Genomic DNA, 20,761 nt, shown 5'->3' on the forward strand with positions numbered 1-20,761 from the left:
ATTACTCAAATTACTAAATAATTATTCCGCTAACTTATCTCTATCTATCATTTCATTAATTTTTTTAACAGAGGTATTTAAAAAAATATCAGTACAGTTATGATGGGAGTTGTGGGATGTGCAAATGGACATGGCAAGTGCAAAAAATAATTTCATGGCTTTGGAGAAGAGAGATATTCGATGTAAACACATATTAATTGTAATACAACTTATGTAATATATATATTGATTTGTAACTGAACGGATATATATAGGAAGTACAATTTGTCCTCTCAGGGTCGAAATTGCAGTACATTGGAGGGCTATTAGACAAAATGATGAACGATATCCTATTGCAATGCATATGAGAACCTGTACTTCACAGAATGCACATAAGGAATTTAAATTTTTGGGTTTTGAACATATAGGGATGAATCCACGATGAGGTAATAGAGAGTTAGCACTGAGGAGAAAATAATCTATTTGGATTATGTGCTTGAGAGCAGTGGAATGTGGATTGAACTCGGATTATGAACTTGAGTATTTTCTGGGTGAGAGATAATAAAGTAAAATAATCTAGAGAGAGATTTAGAGGTACAATTAAAGGAAAAATTAAATGTTCTTTAGAAAAATCTTAATAATTAAACAATGCACCCACAAGTGGAACTTCTAACATATTAAATCATCATATGAAAGAAGAGATATACAAGAATCCATTGGTAAATAAATATAAAGTGTATCTCTGTGTATTATCTGTGAGATATATTTAACATAGGGAGGTAAGGAATATATGCTGAGGAGATTATAGTATATATAATAGAATTACTCAATATAAGATGAATAAATCAGACCCTCTAAATATGATATCAAAAGTTGGATTGAAATGAGGAAGTTATAAGTATCAATAATAAAACTTAATGAGACCAGGATAATTTACAAAATACAATCCATTATGTGAAGATATGAATACTCTTTATATTTTAAGTAAATAGTGTAGGAGGCTGGCCTGGCTTGTAGTGGGTACCAAAGGTACTTACACCTTGTGCCAGGTCCAGTTATCCCTTATTAGTAGAATAGAAGTGTTTCTAGCAGCTTTGGCTGATAGAAGGTTGCTATGGCAAAGCAGCTTAGGCTGAACTAGGAGACATGCAAAGCTTCTACTATACCACTTATATCATATGTACAATATCATAAGAAAACACAATACACAGAGTTACTAAACATAAAGGTACTTTATCTTTATGACAATATGCCACAAGTATCTCAGTGAGTACCCTCAGTAAGAAGGTAAGTAATATACACAAGTTATATGTACACAATACCACAAATAGGTAAGTAAGAGTCAGAAAAATAATGCAAACAGTGTAGAATTACAATAGGTTGCAATTGGCAAGCATAGGTCTAGGGGCAACACAAACCATATACTCCAGAAGTGGAATGCGTATCACGTATGGACCCCAGACCTATTGGAGCTTTTAGAGGGTCACTGGCACTGTAAGAAAACAGAGTGTCCAAGATACCCCACCCCAAGACCCTGAAAAGTAGGAGTCAAGTACACCTACTACCCCAAAGGACACAATAGTCGTGATAGGGGGATTCTGCAAGAAAAACAAACACCAGCAGTGCACTGAAAACGGATTCCTGGACCTGAGGACCTGCAGAGCAAGAGGACCAAGTCCAATATTCGTGACAGTGTCCGGGGGGGCAGGAGCCCATGAAACCACGTATGAAGGTGCAAGGAAGCTGCCTCCAGATGGAAGATGCTTGGAATTCTGCAAGAGCGAAGATGACTAGGAACTTCTCCTTTGGATGGAAGATGTCATACATCGAGATGAAGGTTGCAGAAGTGTTCACACGCAGAAATACTGCAAAGAAGCCTTGCTAGCTGCAAGGGTCGTGGTAGAGGTTTTTGGGTGCTGCTGAGGACCAGGAAGGACCAGGATGTCGCCCCTTGGAGGAGGAGACAGAGGGCGCACTCAGCAACTCAGAGAGCCCTCACAGAAGCAGGCAGCACCCACAGAAGTACCTGAACAGGCACTTGGAATATTTGTGAACCGGAGTCCACGCAGAGTTACAAAAAAGGGTCCCACGACGTCGGAGGCCAACTCAGTGGGTTGAGCACTGCAGGACGGAGTGCTGGGGACCCAGGCTAGGCTGTGTACGAAGGAAATCCTGGAAGAGTGCACAGAAGCCAGAGCAGCTGCAAATCACGTGATTCACAGGTTTGCAGTCTAGCATGGGGAGGCAAGGACTTACCTCCACCAAACTTGGACTGAAGAATCACTGGACTATGGGAGTCACTTGAATAGAGTTCCTGTGTTCCAGGGACCATGCTCTTCAGGATGAGAGGCGACCTAGAGGACCGGTGATGCAGTCTTTTGGTGCCTGCGTTGTAGGAAAGTACCATCTTGCCTGGCATGTTACCCCCATTTTTCACTGTATATATGTTGTTTTAGTTGTATGTGTCACTGGGACCCTGTTCTCCAGGGCCCCAGTGCTCATAAGTGTGCCTGAATGTGTTACCTGTGTAGTGACTGTAGGAGGCTGGACTGGCTTGTAGTGAGTACCAAGGGTTACTTGCACCTTGCACCAGGCCCAGTTATCCCTTATTAGTGTATAGGGTGTCTAGCAGATAGATAATGGTAGCTTAGCAGAGCAGCTTAGGCTGAACTAGGAGACGGGTGAAGCTACTACAGTACCACTTAGTGTCATATGCACAATATCATAAGAAAACACAATACACAGTTATACTAAAAATAAAGGTACTTTATTTTTATGACAATATGCCAAAGTATCTTAGAGTGTACCCTCAGTGAGAGGATAGGAAATATAAACAAGATATATATACACAATAGCAAAAATATGCAGTATAGTCTTAGAAAACAGTGCAAACAATGTATAGTTACAATAGGATGCAATGGGGAAACATAGGGATAGGGGCAACACAAACCATATACTCCAAAAGTGGAATGCGAACCACGAATGGACCCCAAACCTATGTGAACTTGTAGAGGGTCGCTGGGACTATTAGAAAATAGTGAGAGTTAGAAAAATAACCCTCCCAAGACCCTGAAAAGTGAGTGCAAAGTGCACTAAAGTTCCCCTAAGGACAAAGAAGTCGTGTTAGAGGAATAATGCAGGAAAGACACAAACCAACAATGCAACAACTGTGGATTTCCAATCTAGGGTACCTGTGGAACAAGAGGACCAAGTCCAAAAGTCACAAGCAAGTCGGAGATGGGCAGATGCCCAGGAAATGCCAGCTGCGGGTGCAAAGAAGCTTCTACTGGACAGAAGAAGCTGCGGTTTCTGCAGGAACGCAAAGGGCTAGAGACTTCCCCTTAGGAGGACGGATCCCCCTCGCCTTGTAGAGTCGTGCAGAAGTGTTTTCCCGCCGAAAGAACGCCAACAAGCCTTGCTAGCTGCAAATCATGCGGTTAGCGTTTTTGGATGCTGCTGTGGCCCAGGAGGGACCAGGAGGTCGCACATTGGACCAGGAGAGAGAAGGGACGTCGAGCAAGACAAACAGCCCCCTCAGCAGCAGGTAGCACCCGGAGAAGTGCCAGAAACAGGCACTACGAGGATGCGTGAAATGGTGCTCACCCGAAGTCGCACAAAGAAGTCCCACGTCACCGGAGAACAACTTAGGAGGTCGTGCAATGCAGGTTAGAGTGCCGTGGACCCAGGCTGGACTGTGCACAAAGGATTTCCGCCGGAAGTGCACGGAGGCCAGAGTAGCTGCAAAAGTCGCGGTTCCAAGCAATGCAGTCTAGCGAGGTGAGGCAAGGACTTACCTCCACCAAACTTGGACTGAAGAGTCACTGGACTGTGGGGGCCATTAGGACAGAGTTGCTGGATTCGAGGGACCTCGCTCGTCGTACTGAGAGGAGACCCAAGGGACCGGTAATGCAGCTTTTTGGTGCCTGCGGTTGCAGGGGGAAGATTCCGTCGACCCACGGGAGATTTCTTCGGAGCTTCTAGTGCAGAGAGGAGGCAGACTACCCCCACAGCATGCACCACCAGGAAAACAGTCGAGAAGGCGGCAGGATCAGCGTTACAGAGTTGCAGTAGTCGTCTTTGCTACTATGTTGCAGTTTTGCAGGCTTCCAGCGCGGTCAGCAGTCGATTCCTTGGCAGAAGGTGAAGAGAGAGATGCAGAGGAACTCGGATGAGCTCTTGCATTCGTTATCTAAAGTTTCCCCAGAGACAGAGACCCTAAATAGCCAGAAAAGAGGGTTTGGCTACCTAGGAGAGAGGATAGGCTAGCAACACCTGAAGGAGCCTATCACAAGGAGTTTCTGACGTCACCTGGTGGCACTGGCCACTCAGAGCAGTCCAGTGTGCCAGCAGCACCTCTGTTTCCAAGATGGCAGAGGTCTGGAGCACACTGGAGGAGCTCTGGACACCTCCCAGGGGAGGTGCAGGTCAGGGGAGTGGTCACTCCCCTTTCCTTTGTCCAGTTTCGCGCCAGAGCAGGGCTAAGGGGTCCCCTGAACCAGTGTAGACTGGCTTATGCAGAATTGGGCACATCTGTGCCCAAGAAAGCATTTCCAGAGGCTGGGGGAGGCTACTCCTCCCCTGCCTTCACACCATTTTCCAAAGGGAGAGGGTGTAACACCCTCTCTCAGAGGAAGTCTTTTGTTCTGCCATCCTGGGCCAGGCCTGGCTGGACCCCAGGAGGGCAGCTGCCTGTCTGAGGGGTTGGCAGCAGCAGCAGCTGCAGTGAAACCCCAGGAAGGGCAGTTTGGCAGTACCAGGGTCTGTGCTACAGACCACTGGGATCATGGGATTGTGCCAACTATGCCAGTATGGTATAGAGGGGGCAATTCCATGATCATAGACATGTTACATGGCCATATTCGGAGTTACCATTGTGAAGCTACATATAGGTAGTGACCTATATGTAGTGCACGCGTGTAATGGTGTCCCCGCACTCACAAAGTCCAGGGAATTGGCCCTGAACAATGTGGGGGCACCTTGGCTAGTGCCAGGGTGCCCTCACACTAAGTAACTTTGCACCTAACCTTTACCAGGTAAAGGTTAGACATATAGGTGACTTATAAGTTACTTAAGTGCAGTGTAAAATGGCTGTGAAATAACGTGGACGTTATTTCACTCAGGCTGCAGTGGCAGGCCTGTGTAAGAATTGTCAGAGCTCCCTATGGGTGGCAAAAGAAATGCTGCAGCCCATAGGGATCTCCTGGAACCCCAATACCCTGGGTACCTCAGTACCATATAGTAGGGAATTATAAGGGTGTTCCAGTAAGCCAATGTAAATTGGTAAAATGGTCACTAGCCTGTTAGTGACAATTTGGAAAGAAATGAGAGAGCATAACCACTGAGGTTCTGATTAGCAGAGCCTCAGTGAGACAGTTAGTCACTACACAGGTAACACATTCAGGCACACTTATGAGCACTGGGGCCCTGGTGAACAGGGTCCCAGTGACACATACAACTAAAACAACATATATACAGTGAAAAATGGGGGTAACATGCCAGGCAAGATGGTACTTTCCTACAACTACACCCTATCATCCACAAACTAATGGACTGGTGGAGAGATTTAACAAAACTCTCAAAGGCATGATTATGGGTCTCCCTGAAAAACTCCACAGGAGATGGGATATCCTGTTACCATGCCTCCTTTTTGCCTACAGGGAGGTACCCCAGAAAGGAGTGGGCTTCAGCCCCTTTGAACTTCTTTTTGGACACCCTGTTAGGGGTCCACTCACACTTGTCAAGGAGGGTTGGGAACAACCTTTAAAAGCTCCAAAACAAGATATTGTGGATTATGTACTTGGCCTCAGATCAAGGATGGCTGAGTATATGAAAAAGGCCAGTAAAAACCTTCAGGCCAGCCAAGAGCTCCAAAAGCAATGGCATGATCAGAAGGCTGTTTTGGTTCAGTACCAACCAGGGCAGAAAGTGTGGGTCTTGGAGCCTGTGGCCCCAAGAGCACTCCAAGATAAATGGAGTGGTCCCCACACAATTGTTGAGAAAAAGGGTGGTCACCTATTTAGTTGACTTAGGCACTGCCAGGAGTCCCCTTAGGGTGCTCCATGTCAACCGCCTGAAACCCTACTATGACAGGGCTGATCTCACCCTGCTCATGGCAACTGATGAGGGACAGGAAGAAGACAGTGATCCTCTACCTGATCTCTTTTCTTCCACAGAACAAGATGCTCTTGTGGAAGGTGTAGTTTTGGCTGATTGTCTTACTGCTGAGCAGAAAGACCATTGCATAAATCTCCTAGATCAATTCTCTGAACTCTTCTCTACTGTGCCAGGTACCACTTCTTGGTGTGAGCACACTATAGATACTGGAGACAGCTTGCCTGTCAAAAGTAAGATCTATACAGTAGGCAGCCTGACCATGTCAGGGACTGCATAAAGCAAGAGGTGCAGAAAATGTTAGAACTGGGAGTGGTTGAGCACTCTGAAAGTCCATGGGCTTCTCCTGTGGTACTTGTACCAAAATCCCATTCCAAAGATGGAAAGAAGGAAATGCGGTTTTGTGTAGACTACAGAGGTCTTAACCTGGTAACCAAAACTGATGCTCACCCTATACCCAGGGCAGATGAGCTCATAGATACACTGGCATCTGCCAAGTATCTAAGTACTTTTGATTTGACTGCAGGGTATTGGCAGATCAAATTGTCAGAAGATGCTAAACCTAAAACTGCATTTTCAACCATTGAAGGACATTACCAGTTCACTGTAATGCCTTTTGGATTGAAAAATGCACCTGCCACTTTTCAGAGGTTGGTGAACACAGTCCTGCAAGGGCTGGAAGCTTTCAGTGCAGCATATTTGGACGATATAGCTGTCTTTAGCTCCAGCTGGGATGATCACCTGGTCCACCTATGGAAAGTTTTGGAGGCCCTGCAAAAGGCAGGCCTCACTATCAAGGCTTCAAAGTGCCAGATAGGGCAGGGTAAGGTGGTTTATCTGGGACACCTTGTTGGTGGGGAACAGATTGCACCACTTCAGGGGAAAATCCAAACAGTTATTGATTGGGTTCCCCCTACCACTCAGACTCAGGTGAGAGCCTTCCTAGGCCTCACTGGGTATTACAGGAGGTTCATTAAGAACTATGGCTCCATTGCAGGCCCTCTTAATGACCTCACATCCAAGAAAATGCCTAAAAAGGTATTATGGACAGCAAACTGTCAGAAAGCTTTTCAGGAGCTGAAGCAGGCCATGTGCTCTGCACCTGTCCTGAAAAGCCCTTGTTACTCTAAAACATTCTGGCCCTCATTCTGACCTTGGCGGGCGGCGGAGGCCGCCCGCCAAAGTCCCGCCGTCAGGTTACCGTTCCGCGGTCGAAAGACCGCGGCGGTAATTCTGACTTTCCCGCTGGGCTGGCGGGCGGTCTCGTTCAGACCGCCAGCCAGCCCAGCGGGAAAGACGCTTCCACGATGAAGCCGGCTCGGAATCGAGCCGGCGGAGTGGAAGCTGTGCGACGGGTGCAGTTGCACCCGTCGCGTATTTCACTGTCTGCGCAGCAGACAGTGAAATACATGTAGGGGCCCTCTTACGGGGGCCCCTGCAATGCCCATGCCAGTGGCATGGGCACTGCAGGGGCCCCCAGGGGCCCCGCGACCCCCCCTACCGCCATCCGGATCTCGGCGGTCCGACCGCCGGGATCTGGATGGCGGTAGGGGGGGTCAGAATCCCCGCGGCGGTGCAGCAAGCTGCGCCGCCGCGGAGGATTCAATGGGGCCGCGGTACACTGGCGGGACCCCGCCAGTGGTGCCGGTCCGACCGCGGCTTTACCGCCGCTGTCGGAATCCCCATTGAAGCACCGCCGGCTTGTCGGCGGTGCTCCCGCGGTCCTCCGCCCTGGCGGTCAAAGACCGCCAGGGTCAGAATGAGGGCCTCTATGTCCAAACTGGTGCATCTGAATTAGGAGTAGGGGCAGTCCTATCACAACTTAATTCTGAGGGCCAGGATCAACCTGTTGCTTTTATTAGTAGGAGGTTGACCCCTAGAGAAAAGCGTTGGTCTGCCATAGAGAGGGAGGCCTTTGCTGTGGTCTGGGCACTGAAGAAGTTGAGGCCATACCTGTTTGGCACTCACTTCATTGTTCACACAGACCACAAACCTCTACTTTGGCTAAAACAAATGAAAGGTGAAAATCCTAAATTGTTGAGGTGGTCCATATCCCTACAGGGAATGGACTATACGGTGGAACATAGACCTGGGAGTAGTCACTCCAATGCAGATGGACTCTCCAGATATTTCCACTTAGACAATGAAGACTCATCAGGTCATGGCTAGTCTTATTGTCCTTCGTTTGGGGGGGGGTTGTGTAGGAAAGTACCATCTTGCCTGGCATGTTACCCCCATTTTTCACTGTATATATGTTGTTTTAGTTGTATGTGTCACTGGGACCCTGTTCTCCAGGGCCCCAGTGCTCATAAGTGTGCCTGAATATGTTACCTGTGTAGTGACTAACTGTCTCACTGAGGCTCTGCTAATCAGAACCTCAGTGGTTATGCTCTCTCATTTCTTTCAAATTGTCACTAACAGGCTAGTGACCAATCTTACCAATTTATATTGGCTTACTGGAACACCCTTATAATTCCCTAGTATATGGTACTGTGGTACCCAGGGTATTGGGGTTCCAGGAGATCCCTATGGGCTGCAGCATTTCTTTTGCCACCCATAGGGAGCTCTGACAATTCTTACACAGGCCTGCCACTGCAGCCTGAGTGAAATAACGTCCACGTTATTTCACAGCCATTTTACACTGCACTTAAGTAACTTATAAGTCACCTATATGTCTAACCTTTACCTGGTAAAGGTTAGGTGCAAAGTTACTTAGTGTGAGGGCACCCTGGCACTAGCCAAGGTGCCCCCACATTGTTCAGGGCCAATTCCCCGGACTTTGTGAGTGCGGGGACACCATTACACGCGTGCACTACATATAGGTCACTACCTATATGTAGCTTCACAATGGTAACTCCGAATATGGCCATGTAACATGTCTATGATCATGGTATTGCCCCCTCTATGCCATCCTGGCATAGTTGGCACAATCCCATAATCCCAGTGGTCTGTAGCACAGACCCTGGTACTGCCAAACTGCCTTTCCTGGGGTTTCACTGCAGCTACTGCTGCTGCCAACCCCTCAGACAGGTTTCTGCCCTCCTGGGGTCCAGCCAGGCTTGTCCCAGGATGGCAGAACAAAGGACTTCCTCTGAGAGAGGGTGTTACACCCTCTCCCTTTGGAAAATGGTGTGAAGGCAGGGGAGGAGTAGCCTCCCCCAGCCTTTGGAAATGCTTTCTTGGGCACAGATGTGCCCAATTCTGCATAAGCCAGTCTACACCGGTTCAGGGGACCCATTAGCCCTGCTCTGGCGCGAAACTGGACAAAGGAAAGGGGAGTGACCACTCCCCTGACCTGCACCTCCCCTGGGAGGTGTCCAGAGCTCCTCCAGTGTGCTCCAGACCTCTGCCATCTTGGAAACAGAGGTGCTGCTGGCACACTGGACTGCTCTGAGTGGCCAGTGCCACCAGGTGACGTCAGACACTCCTTCTGATAGGCTCCTTCAGGTGTTGCTAGCCTATCCTCTCTCCTAGGTAGCCAAACCCTCTTTTCTGGCTATTTAGGGTCTCTGTCTCTGGGGAAACTTTAGATAACGAATGCAAGAGCTCATCAGAGTTCCTCTGCATCTCTCTCTTCACCTTCTGCCAAGGAATCGACTGCTGACCGCGCTGGAAGCCTGCAACACTGCAACAAAGTAGCAAAGACGACTACTGCAACTCTGTAACGCTGATCCTGCCGCCTTCTCGACTGTTTTCCTGGTGGTGCATGCTGTGGGGGAAGTCTGCCTCCTCTCTGCACTAGAAGCTCCGAAGAAATCTCCCGTGGGTCGACGGAATCTTCCCCCTACAACCGCAGGCACCAAAAAGCTGCATTACCAGTCCCTTGGGTCTCCTCTCAGCACGACGAGCGAGGTCCCTCGAATCCAGCAACTCTGTCCAAGTGACTCCCACAGTCCAGTGACTCTTCAGTCCAAGTTTGGTGGAGGTAAGTCCTTGCCTCCCCACGCCAGACTGCATTGCTGGGTACCGTGACTTTTGCAGCTACTCCGGCCTCTGTGCACTTCCGGCGGAAATCCTTTGTGCACCTCCAAGCCTGGGTCCACGGCACTCTAACCTGCATTGCACGACTTTCTAAGTTGGTCTCCGGCGACGTGGGACTCCTTTGTGTAACTTTGGGTGAGCACCATTTCACGCATCCTCGTAGTGCCTGTTTCTGGCACTTCTCTGAGTGTTACCTGCTGCTGAGAGAGCTCCTTGTCTTGATCGACGTCCCCTCTCTCTCCTGACGCAATTTGCGACATCCTGGTCCTTCCTGGGCCACAGCAGCATCCAAAAACGCTTACCGCAGAATTTTTAGCTAGCAAGGCTTGTTGGCAGTCTTTCGGCGGGAAAACACTTCTGCATGACTCTCCACAGCGAGTGGGATCCGTCCACCAAAGGGGAAGTCTCTAGCCCTTTTCGTTCCTGCAGAAACTTCAGCTTCTTCTGTCCAGTAGAAGCTTCTTTGCACCCACAGCTGGCATTTCCTGGGCATCTGCCCATCTGCGACTCGCTTGTGACTTTTGGACTTGGTCCCCTTGTTCCACAGGTACCCTAGATTGGAAATCCATCGTTGTTGCATTGTTGGTTTGTATCTTTCCTGCATTATTCCCTTATCACGACTTCTTTGTCCTTTGGGGAACTTTGGTGCACTTTGCACTCACTGTTCAGGGTCTTGGGGTGGGCTATTTTTCTAACCCTCTCTATTTTCTAATAGTCCCAGCGACCCTCTACAAGGTCACATAGGTTTGGGGTCCATTCGTGGTTCGCATTCCACTTTTGGAGTATATGGTTTGTGTTGCCCCTATCCCTATGTGTCCCCATTGCATCCTATTGTAACTATACATTGTTTGCACTGTTTTCTAAGACTATACTGCATATTTTTGGTATTGTGTACATATATCTTGTGTATATTTCCTATCCTCTCACTGAGGGTACACTCTAAGATACTTTGGCATATTGTCATAAAAATAAAGTACCTTTATTTTTAGTATAACTGTGTATTGTGTTTTCTTATGATATTGTGCAAGTGACACTTGTGGTACTGTAGTAGCTTCACTCGTCTCCTAGTTCAGCCTAAGCTGCTCTGCTAAGCTACCATTATCTATCAGCCTATGCTGCTAGACACCCTATACACTAATAAGGGATAACTGGGCCTGGTGCAAGGTGCAAGTACCCCTTGGTACTCACTACAAGCCAGTCCAGCCTTCTACATGCGTTAGCAGGGGGAAGATTCCGTTGACCCACAAGAGATTTCTTCTGAGCTTCTGGTGCAGGGTGAAGGCAGGCGACCCCCAGAGCATGCACCACCAGGAAACAGTCGAGAAAGCCAGCAGGATGAGGCCTACAGTGTTGCTGGTGGTCGTCTTGTTACTTTGTTGCGGTTTTGCAGGCGTCCTGGAGCAGTCAGCGGTCGATCCTTGGTAGAAGTCGAAGAGGGAGCTGCAGAGGAACTCTGGTGAGCTCTTGCATTCGTTATCTGAATAAATCCCCAAAGCAGAGACCCTAAACAGACAGAAAAGGAGGTTTGGCTACCAAGAAAGGAGGATTGGCTAACAAGAAAGGTAAGAGCCTATCAGAGGGGGTCTCTGACGTCACCTGCTGGCACTGGCCACTCAGAGCAGTCCAGTGTGCCCCCAACACCTCTGTTTCCAATATGGCAGGGGTCTGGGACATACTGGAGGAGCTCTGGGCACCTCACCTAGGAGGTACTGGTCAGGGGAGTGGTCACTCCCCTTTCCTTTGTCCAGTTTCACGCCAGAGCAGGGCTGGGGGATCCCTGAACCGGTGTAGACTGGCTTATGCAGAGATTGGCACCATCTGTGCCCATCAAAGCATTTTCAGAGGCTGGGGGAGGCTACTCCTCCCCAGCCTTTCAAACCTATTTCCAAAGGGAGAGGGTGTAACACCCTCTCTCAGAGGGAATCCTTTATTCTGCCTTCCTAGGCCAGGGCTGCCTGGACCCCAGGAGGGCAGAAACCTGTCTGAGGGGTTGGCAGCAGCAGCACCTGCAGTGGAAACCCCAGAAAGGCAGTTTGGCAGTACCCGGGTTCTATGCTAGAGACCCGGGGGATCATGGAATTGTCCCCCCAATACCAGAATGGTATTGGGGGGACAATTCCATGATCTTAGACATGTTACATGGCCATGTTCGGAGTTACCATTGTGACCCTATACATAGGTAGGGACCTATGTATAGAGCACGCGTGTAATGGTGTCCCCGCACTCACAAAGTCTGGGTAATTTGCCCTGAACAATGTGGGGGCACCTTGCCCACACACTAAGTAACTTGGCACCCAACCTTCACCAGGTGAAGGTTAGACATATAGGTGACTTATAAGTTACTTATGTGCAGTGTAAAATGGCTGTGAAATAACGTGGACGTTATTTCACTCAGACTGCAGTGGCAGGCCTGTGTAAGAATTGTCTGAGCTCCTTATGGGTGGCAAAAGAAATGCTGCAGCCCATAGGGATCTCCTGGAAGCCCAATACCCTGGGTACCTAAGTACCATATACAAGGGAATTATATGGGTGCACCAGTGTGCCAATGAGAATTGGTACATTTAGTCACTAGCCTGCAGTGACAAATGTGGAAAGCAGATAGAGCATAAACACTGAGGTTCTGGTTAGCAGAGCCTCAGTGATAAAGTTAGGCACCACACAGGGAACAGGTATAGGCCACACACTTATGAGGACTGGGGTCCTGGCTAGCAGGATCCCAGTGACACATAACAAACACACTGACAACATAGGGTTTTCACTATGAGCACTGGGCCCTGGCTAGCAGGATCCCAGTGAGACAGTGAAAACACCCTGACACATACTCACAAAGAGGCCAAAAGTGGGGGTAACAAGGCTAGAAAGAGGCTAACTTCCTATACATTGGAGATATAAATATATGTCTAATGTCTAAAGGTTATGGAATTGTTTATTCAATCGGAACAATTAAGGATTCGCTTATTAGCAAGTAAGAAATATGACTTGTAATAGAATTATACAAGTTATCATGAAGGTGACGTAATAATCATTAAAAATTATCTGTTTTACAGTTCATATGACAGCATAGAACTCTTTCTATCTCCATAAATGGGGGTATGTTAGTAGTGAGATAAAAAACGGACTCCATTTTGGGAGCACGTATTCGTGACCACTTGATAACCAGAAAGAGTCCCTTTTTTATTTTTAGAAGGGGCGGGTATTTAAATAGTAGGAGGGAAAACAGACTCCGTTTGGGAATCCATTAGTGTATTTGCGGTGGGAACAAGCCATAAGATAGAGGTAAGAGAGAGGGCTTGTAACAGTAAGGGGGAGTGAGGTAGGGAAATATAGTTACCCGACGGAGGTTGGACTTTCAGTAAGCTACTGTATACTTACTTACAGGATACGCTTCGGTTTCTGGGAAAGAAGCATCCATAATAAGTGAGACAATTTATGACAAAACAATAGAAGATAAGCTGGTTTAGTAGGAGAGAATATATAGACAGTCACTTATTTAGAGAGAAGAATAACTATAATTAGACTTATTAAATATTTAATATGATATTATTGTATACAGGAGTAAATAGGCAATAACTAATTGGATACCACGGAGAAAGTCATACTAATGAGGAGTACTGGAGAGGAAACTTAACATTTAAAGACAGGTAGAATGGCTGTGTATATTACAGAGATTTTTCACGGATATGCCTATTAAAATTCACAATTAAAGGGTTGGAAGTTCACTTGTATATGCATGCACTACACATCAGAGTGAGGTAGTTAGAATGGAATTATGTATAGTAGAGATAAGACACAAATTGAGATTCCAAATTAGAAGTTTATGGACAAATGTTAACACACAAACAAAAATAATCTAATGCTTGGTCTCCACCTAGGGTATATAAAATGATGAATTAGACTGCACAAGGTTGGTTGGTGGCACATATAATTAATTTTGACATTTCATTAAAAAATGTACATTATGTCTTGTTTACAGCCGTAGAAAGCCCTGAAGAAGTCGTGGGCCAACACACCCCAGATGAAACACGTGTTGGCTTGGCTGGAGCAAAAATAATAAGAAGAAATAAAGAAGAATATTTGGAATCTGTTGGGACTCATTTTGATTGTATCAATATACACAGTAGGATGTGTGCTTAAAGTACATATATTTAGGTGACCAATCTTAGGATTGTTAATGTTACAAGGTAATTTATGGGGAGGTATCTTGTATTAGCACCGCCGTCTGGAAATAAGAGTTTCTCTGTAAGGATATGATAATATACTATGCTGAGGTCAGCGCCATTTCTCCTTTAACCTCCCCAATATGAGTATTAACACACGCACAAATACTCCACCAAAACACATACAAACCTCAAACACCTTAATAAGCCACACACACAACCACACAACAGCACCCTCACCAATACACCAACAATACACCACCCACAACACACACCATGGCACCCCCTAAGCTTCACAAATAGGGAGCTAATGACCATGGTGGGCGAAATATTCAGGTGCAGCAGACACCTGTGGCCAGGAAGAGGGAGCTATGGCAGACGATTGTCAACAAGGTCAACGCAGTGGGAAACCATCCATGCACAAGGGATGACATCTGGAAGATATGGAATGACCTTCGCTGGAAGGTTTGGTCTATGGCATCCAGGCACAACATTGCCGTACAAAAGACTGGTGGCGGTCCACCACCTACACCCCCCGGATTACACCGACTGGGAGGAGAAGGTCTTGGCTATCCTGCACCCAAGGGCCTCACTGGACTTACTGGAGGACTGGATTCGGGTAAGTCAATTGCAATACCTTAACAGTTACCCGACCTATAATGCATGTATCACTCCTCTCACTCCCACTAGGACCCCATCCCCACCCAGTTTACACGACCCACATCCAACTACTCTGCATGCTCTGTATCCCACAAACAGACCTCCATCCTGCCCTTTGTGCACAGTCACCTACCCCCACATGGATTCCCAGTGGCACTACAGCACCCACAATGCACCTCCACACCCCCCATGAAATGCAAAGATATGTACACAAAGGGACCTTGAATGCCACGACAGGGGAATATAAGCACAAAATAGGGCAGAGCAGTGCATCAATTGCAGAAAATGTACCCAACACCCACATGTCCATTCCCCCCCACAGGCACCACCACCCATGCCACCCGGACGGAAAAGCCAAGGATTGCCAGCGTCCCACACAAAGACAGAGGCCCCACTCCGGAGAGTGCAGAGGGATGTATGGAAACTGAGGAATACCCTGGCCCATCACACAGTCCTGGACTGTCAGCCTCCAGCAGCCCCAACCAGGATACCACTGACAGCCTTACCACCCAGCCACCATCATCAGCCCTGGCCAAAGGACCCCACACCAGTGTCTCCCGGCCACAGACAGGCAGCCCACATGTACAGAGGCCACAGTCTCCACCCACCAACAGGCAGGATGGTGATGGGCCCAGTGCAAGTGGGACTGCCGGATCTGCCAGAGGACACCCAGGAAACCAGCACCCCTACCCCTGCAGTCCAGCTCCAGCCACGCAAATGTGCCCTCAGACCCTGACATGCCACTGTAACACCAGCCAAGACCAAGCCCACAGCTAGAAAGTGACTGTGCCCTGAACTGTCTCCCTTATATGCTACTCTGCTCCCGTGTTGACTTGCCACTGCCATCACACCATCTACCAATGGCCACACGGAACAAACCCCAGCGCTACCAACAGCTGAGCATATGTACCTGAGTATGGATATGCACCATGTGCCCACTTCCTATCAATGTCCCACGAAATATGTATATGTTGTCACTTAATAAATACACCTATGCACTCAAATTGTTTTTCCCTCATCAATATGAGATATCAATTGTGAGTGTGCATTAGCCAGTCAATTTCATTATCATACCTTTATTGCAGGAGGGGATCCAACGCACTGTAGTGTCTGAAGTATGTCACACTGTACCTAATATTGGGTTACCTGGCACATGCCACTTCAGTCATCAGTTAACAGTATCAATGACTATAGACACCACATTACCAATTACATGAGTCAGACTGAAATTATGCAGTGAACACATCCGCATCATTGAACAGTACCTTAGAGTCATTGGAAGTATAGGTGGATCAGCTGGTTCCTGAAAGTGAAATCTTCCACCTCTTCTTCCTCACCATCACTCTCACCCCCTCTCTGAGGTTCCTGGGCTGGTTGTACAGCTTCTTGCAGAAGGGGGATACTCCTGCAATAAAGGTATGATAATGAAATTGACTGGCTAATGCACACTCACAATTGATATCTCATATTGATGAGGGAAAAACAATTTGAGTGCATAGGTGTATTTATTAAGTGACAAAATATATATATATCGTGGGACATTGATAGGGAGTGGGCACATGGTGCATATCCATACCTCACAGCCAAGTGGTGCAGCATGCAGCAGGCCACCACTATCTTACCTACCTTGTCAGGGACATAGCACAGGGATCCCCCAGAGAGATGGAGGCAACGAAATCTAGCCTTCAGGATACCTATAGTGCGCTCAATCACCCTCCTAGTACGTCGATGGGCCTCATTATAATTCCTCTCTGCATCTGTTCTGGGATTCCTCACAGGTGTCAGGAGCCATTGCAAGTTGGGGTAGCCAGAATCACCTACAAAAGTGGGTGAAACAGGACCTTAAGAAACTGACTTTACATGCACATTGGCTGGCAGTCAGCTATGTACAGATCTTGTGTCATACACACTCACCTATGAGCCATCCTCTGTCCCCTTGTAGTTGTTCCATCAAGTGTGATACACTGCTGTTTCTCAGGACAAAGGAATCATGGACTGAGCCTGGGAACCTGGCATTGACATGTGAAATGTACTGGTCAGCAGTACACACCAATTGTACATTCATGGCGTGATAATTCTTCAGATTCCTGTACACCTGTTTATTTACTCTTGGGGGTATGAGAGCTGTGTGTGTACCATCAATGGCACCAATCATATGTGGGATGTTAGCAAAGGCATAAAATCCAGATTTGATGGCAGGAAGTTCAGCCCTTTGGGGAAACTGGACAAATGTTTGCAGGTGTTGGATGACTGCATCCAGGAGTTTTGACAGGATGAGGCTGAACATTGGTTGTGAGACCCCTGCACCCATGCCTACTGTCACTTTAAATGAGCCTGTAGCCAAAAAATGGAGTACAGATAGCACTTGCACAGTTGTAGGGATGGCATGCTGATTCCGATTAGCCGGTTTCAGTACAGGATCCATTATGGCAAAGAGGTCATGGACAGTAGCTTATTGAGTCTGTAGGTGACAGTGATGTGACGTTCCTCCATAGTTTCCAAATCAACCAGAGGTCTGTAAACAGATGGGGCCCTCCCACAACATGGGTCTGTACCTATGAAGGAGGAAAGAACACATTTTGAGTGTCAACATACACCTGCATCACATGATGTCATTGTAATTTTGTAAGTGTGACACATAGGTAACACAAACAGATGCAAAGTATGAAGTACACCGTCAGGCATATGTGTGCTGAGTTAACTCTGTAATAATGGCATCCCAGTGTGGACACAATTCCAAAGATGAGTGCATGGGAGGATCCTAGACTCATGTCAGCAAGCAACTAAGGTCGGAGGTTTTGAGGCCCAGGATAAGGCCCCTGTCCAGGCTATGGTGATGTGGTGGTAGCAAAATGGAAGCCTCCTGCCATCCAGTTATGAAGGAGTGGAAGTGACTTAATTTCACTGTCATTAGTCATCATGGAGGAAGGCGGTGTTTGCCGCCGTGGGCCCGATCATTAGATTACATGGTTGTCAATGGGGAACCTGGGCCAATCACGATCGCCGCCGGCGGTGATGGAGCAAACCGCTATTTCGTCAGACCTTTGACACTTGGCTCCTGATTCCCGTGCAGGATAATATTCCACTGTGTGTGCTGCTGTGTCCTGACTCTTGTCCCTGAGATCTCACGGGTCACAGGGGAACGGGCCCGGCCTTCACCGTGGAGGAGCTGGAGAAGCTGGTGGACGGGGTCCTACCCCTGTTTGCCAATTTGTATGGGCGACCAGAGGAGCAGGTGAGTTGGCGTCTGTCATCCTTAGATGTGTGTGATTGTGGCGGATGCCTGTATGTATGTGGGTTTGATTTGTGACTGCCCAGCCGTGGACTGTCTAGCATGTACTGTATGTGAATTGATAACATGGCTTTCAACAATAGCCGTTCCATAGGGAATGACATGTCATCTGTAGTCAGTGCACACATACTGACGCCTTTTTCTTTGCTCTGTGTTTCCCATGCAGGTCAGCGCCCATCAAAAGAAAGGCCTGTGGCAAGCCATCGCCAAGGAAGTGTGGACCCGGGGGTCTACAACCGGCGGAGCACACACTGCAGAAAGCGGTGGGAGGACCTGAGGCGCTGGGCCAGGAAGATCGGAGAAGCCCAGCTGGGGAAGGCCTCCCAACGAGGAAGGGGTGCCCACCAGACCCTGATCCCCCCCCTAATGGCCCGCATTCTGGTGGTGGCCTATCCGGATTTTGATGGGCACTTGAAGGCAGCACAGCAGCCACAAGGGAGTGAGAACCAACACTGTTGTGATACTGCTTTGATGGATGTATGTTGGTGCAGTCGTATGTTTAGATTCTAGTTCCAGTCACTTGTACAGGTGTGTTCCTGCAGTCCTACCCCCTCAAAGTCCCTGGAATGGTGTGAGGGCTAGTTTGGGCAGTCCACATAGGCCCATGGGGGGGGTCCCCTTTCTCTCACCTGGTATGCTTTGTGGCCTCATGGACTTGTAAGTGCATTGACTGGGCATGGTCTCTCATGGGTGTACTCCACACAGTATATCAGGTCCATGTTTTCTGTGGGTAATGTGGTGTATTCTGGGATAATGGCCACTACTCAGGGGCACATTCATTACGTATGTTGTTTCTGCTGAGGGTATGTGTGTGACCTGGGTGGGAGTATGTATGAGCCAAAATGTACATGTATGATTTCACATAGTTCTTTCTTGTTTTGTTTCCCCACCCCTGTGCTCTTGTGTCCTTTGTGTACATTAGCATCATCTGGAAAGGGAGCTGAGGCACCGGTGAGTGGGGATGCAGCAGCCCACGGTTCCAAGGAGGCAGAGTCGACCGACACCAAGGGGACCAGTGGGTTGGAGTGCGAATGGAGTACCACAGGGGAGGCAACTACCACTGGAGGTAGTGACTCTGATACCTCCTCCAATGGGAGCTCCTTGGTGGTGGCGGACCCTACTGGACCCACCTATTCTTTGTCATCTTCCGCCACCCCCCTACCATATCCGCCTTCCCAGTTGCTCCCCACCCAGTTGCCCGTGCCCACTCACCTAGGAGGGTGGGTGTAGGAAGTTAGCTCTGTATATACTATCTCAAAGTGAGAGATAGTGTGCACAGAGTCTAAGGGTTACCCTTAGAGATTGACAGTGGCAATATTAGATAATACCAATGCTGTATTGTGTGGTAGTGTGGTCAAGCAGTAGGCTTATCAGAGGGTAGTGTTAAGCATACAATAAATGAGGAACACACAATCAAAGACTTAACTCCAGGCCAATAGATTTTATATAGACAAATATCTTTTCATGGATATGCCTATAAAGATTCACAATTAAAGGGTTGGAAGTTCACTTATGTGTGCATAGGTAGTTAGAATGGAATTATGTATAGTAGAGATAAGACACAAATTGAGATTCCAAATTAGAAGTTTATGGATAAATGTTAACACACAAACAAAAAATAATCTTCTGCTTGGTCTCCACCTAGGGTATATACCATGATGAATTAGACTGCACAAGGTTGGTTAGTGGCACATATAATTAATTTGGACATTTCATTAAAGAATGTACATTATGGTGGTCATTACAACATTGGCGGTAAAAGCTGCTTACGGCCGTGCAGAAGACCACCGCGGAAATCCGCCACAGCTATTATGACGCACAGAACGGAATCGGCCAAAATTCAGACACCCACACAAGTCCACCACACCAAAGGTCAGTGATAAACTGGCGAAAACAAAACATGCACCATCCCGCCAACAGAAATACGTCCACACTATCACGACTCACGAATCCGCGCGGTGGTCTTTCAACCGCGGTATTCCATTGGCGGTACACACCGCCGCGCTCAAAATACACACACACATGCAAAACACAGCCACATTGGACAAATCGAAATACACACACCTGATACACATACACACACCACTCCCACACACCCAAAACAATTTAAAACACACACCCACATCAACCACAAACCCCTACGACCACAATTACTGAGAGAAGGCCAGAGAGAGACACCATCATCAACAATACTAGCATCCACAGACACACAACACCATCACCCACATAACTTCTATGCACCTCACACTACACAGCACTACATATCAGCACACTTATCACCCCACACACCACCCCACACATCACCAACACCGCCCCATGGCACGGCAAAGACACCCCAGGTTCTCGGAGGAAGAGCTCAGGGTCATGGTGGAGGAAATCGTCCGGGTAGAGCCACAGCTATTCGGATCACAGGTGCAGCACACCTCAATTGCAAGGAAGATGGTGCTATGGCAAAGAATAGTGGACAGGGTCAACGCAGTGGGACAGTGTAGGAGGCTGGACTGGCTTGTAGTGAGTACCAAGGGGTACTTGCACCTTGCACCAGGCCCAGTTATCCTTTATTAGTGTATAGGGTGTCTAG

General features: G+C 47.8%; 1 protein-coding gene across 1 annotated transcript in view; it reads left to right on the plus strand.

The window, feature by feature from the left end:
- Positions 1–20,761, plus strand: part of DNAH8 (dynein axonemal heavy chain 8) — a 9,979,189-nt gene that overhangs the window by 4,432,273 nt on the left and 5,526,155 nt on the right. The window lies entirely within an intron of this gene.

The sequence above is a fragment of the Pleurodeles waltl genome, chromosome 5, assembly GCF_031143425.1.
Source record: "Pleurodeles waltl isolate 20211129_DDA chromosome 5, aPleWal1.hap1.20221129, whole genome shotgun sequence".
Taxonomy (NCBI): Eukaryota; Metazoa; Chordata; class Amphibia; order Caudata; family Salamandridae; genus Pleurodeles; species Pleurodeles waltl.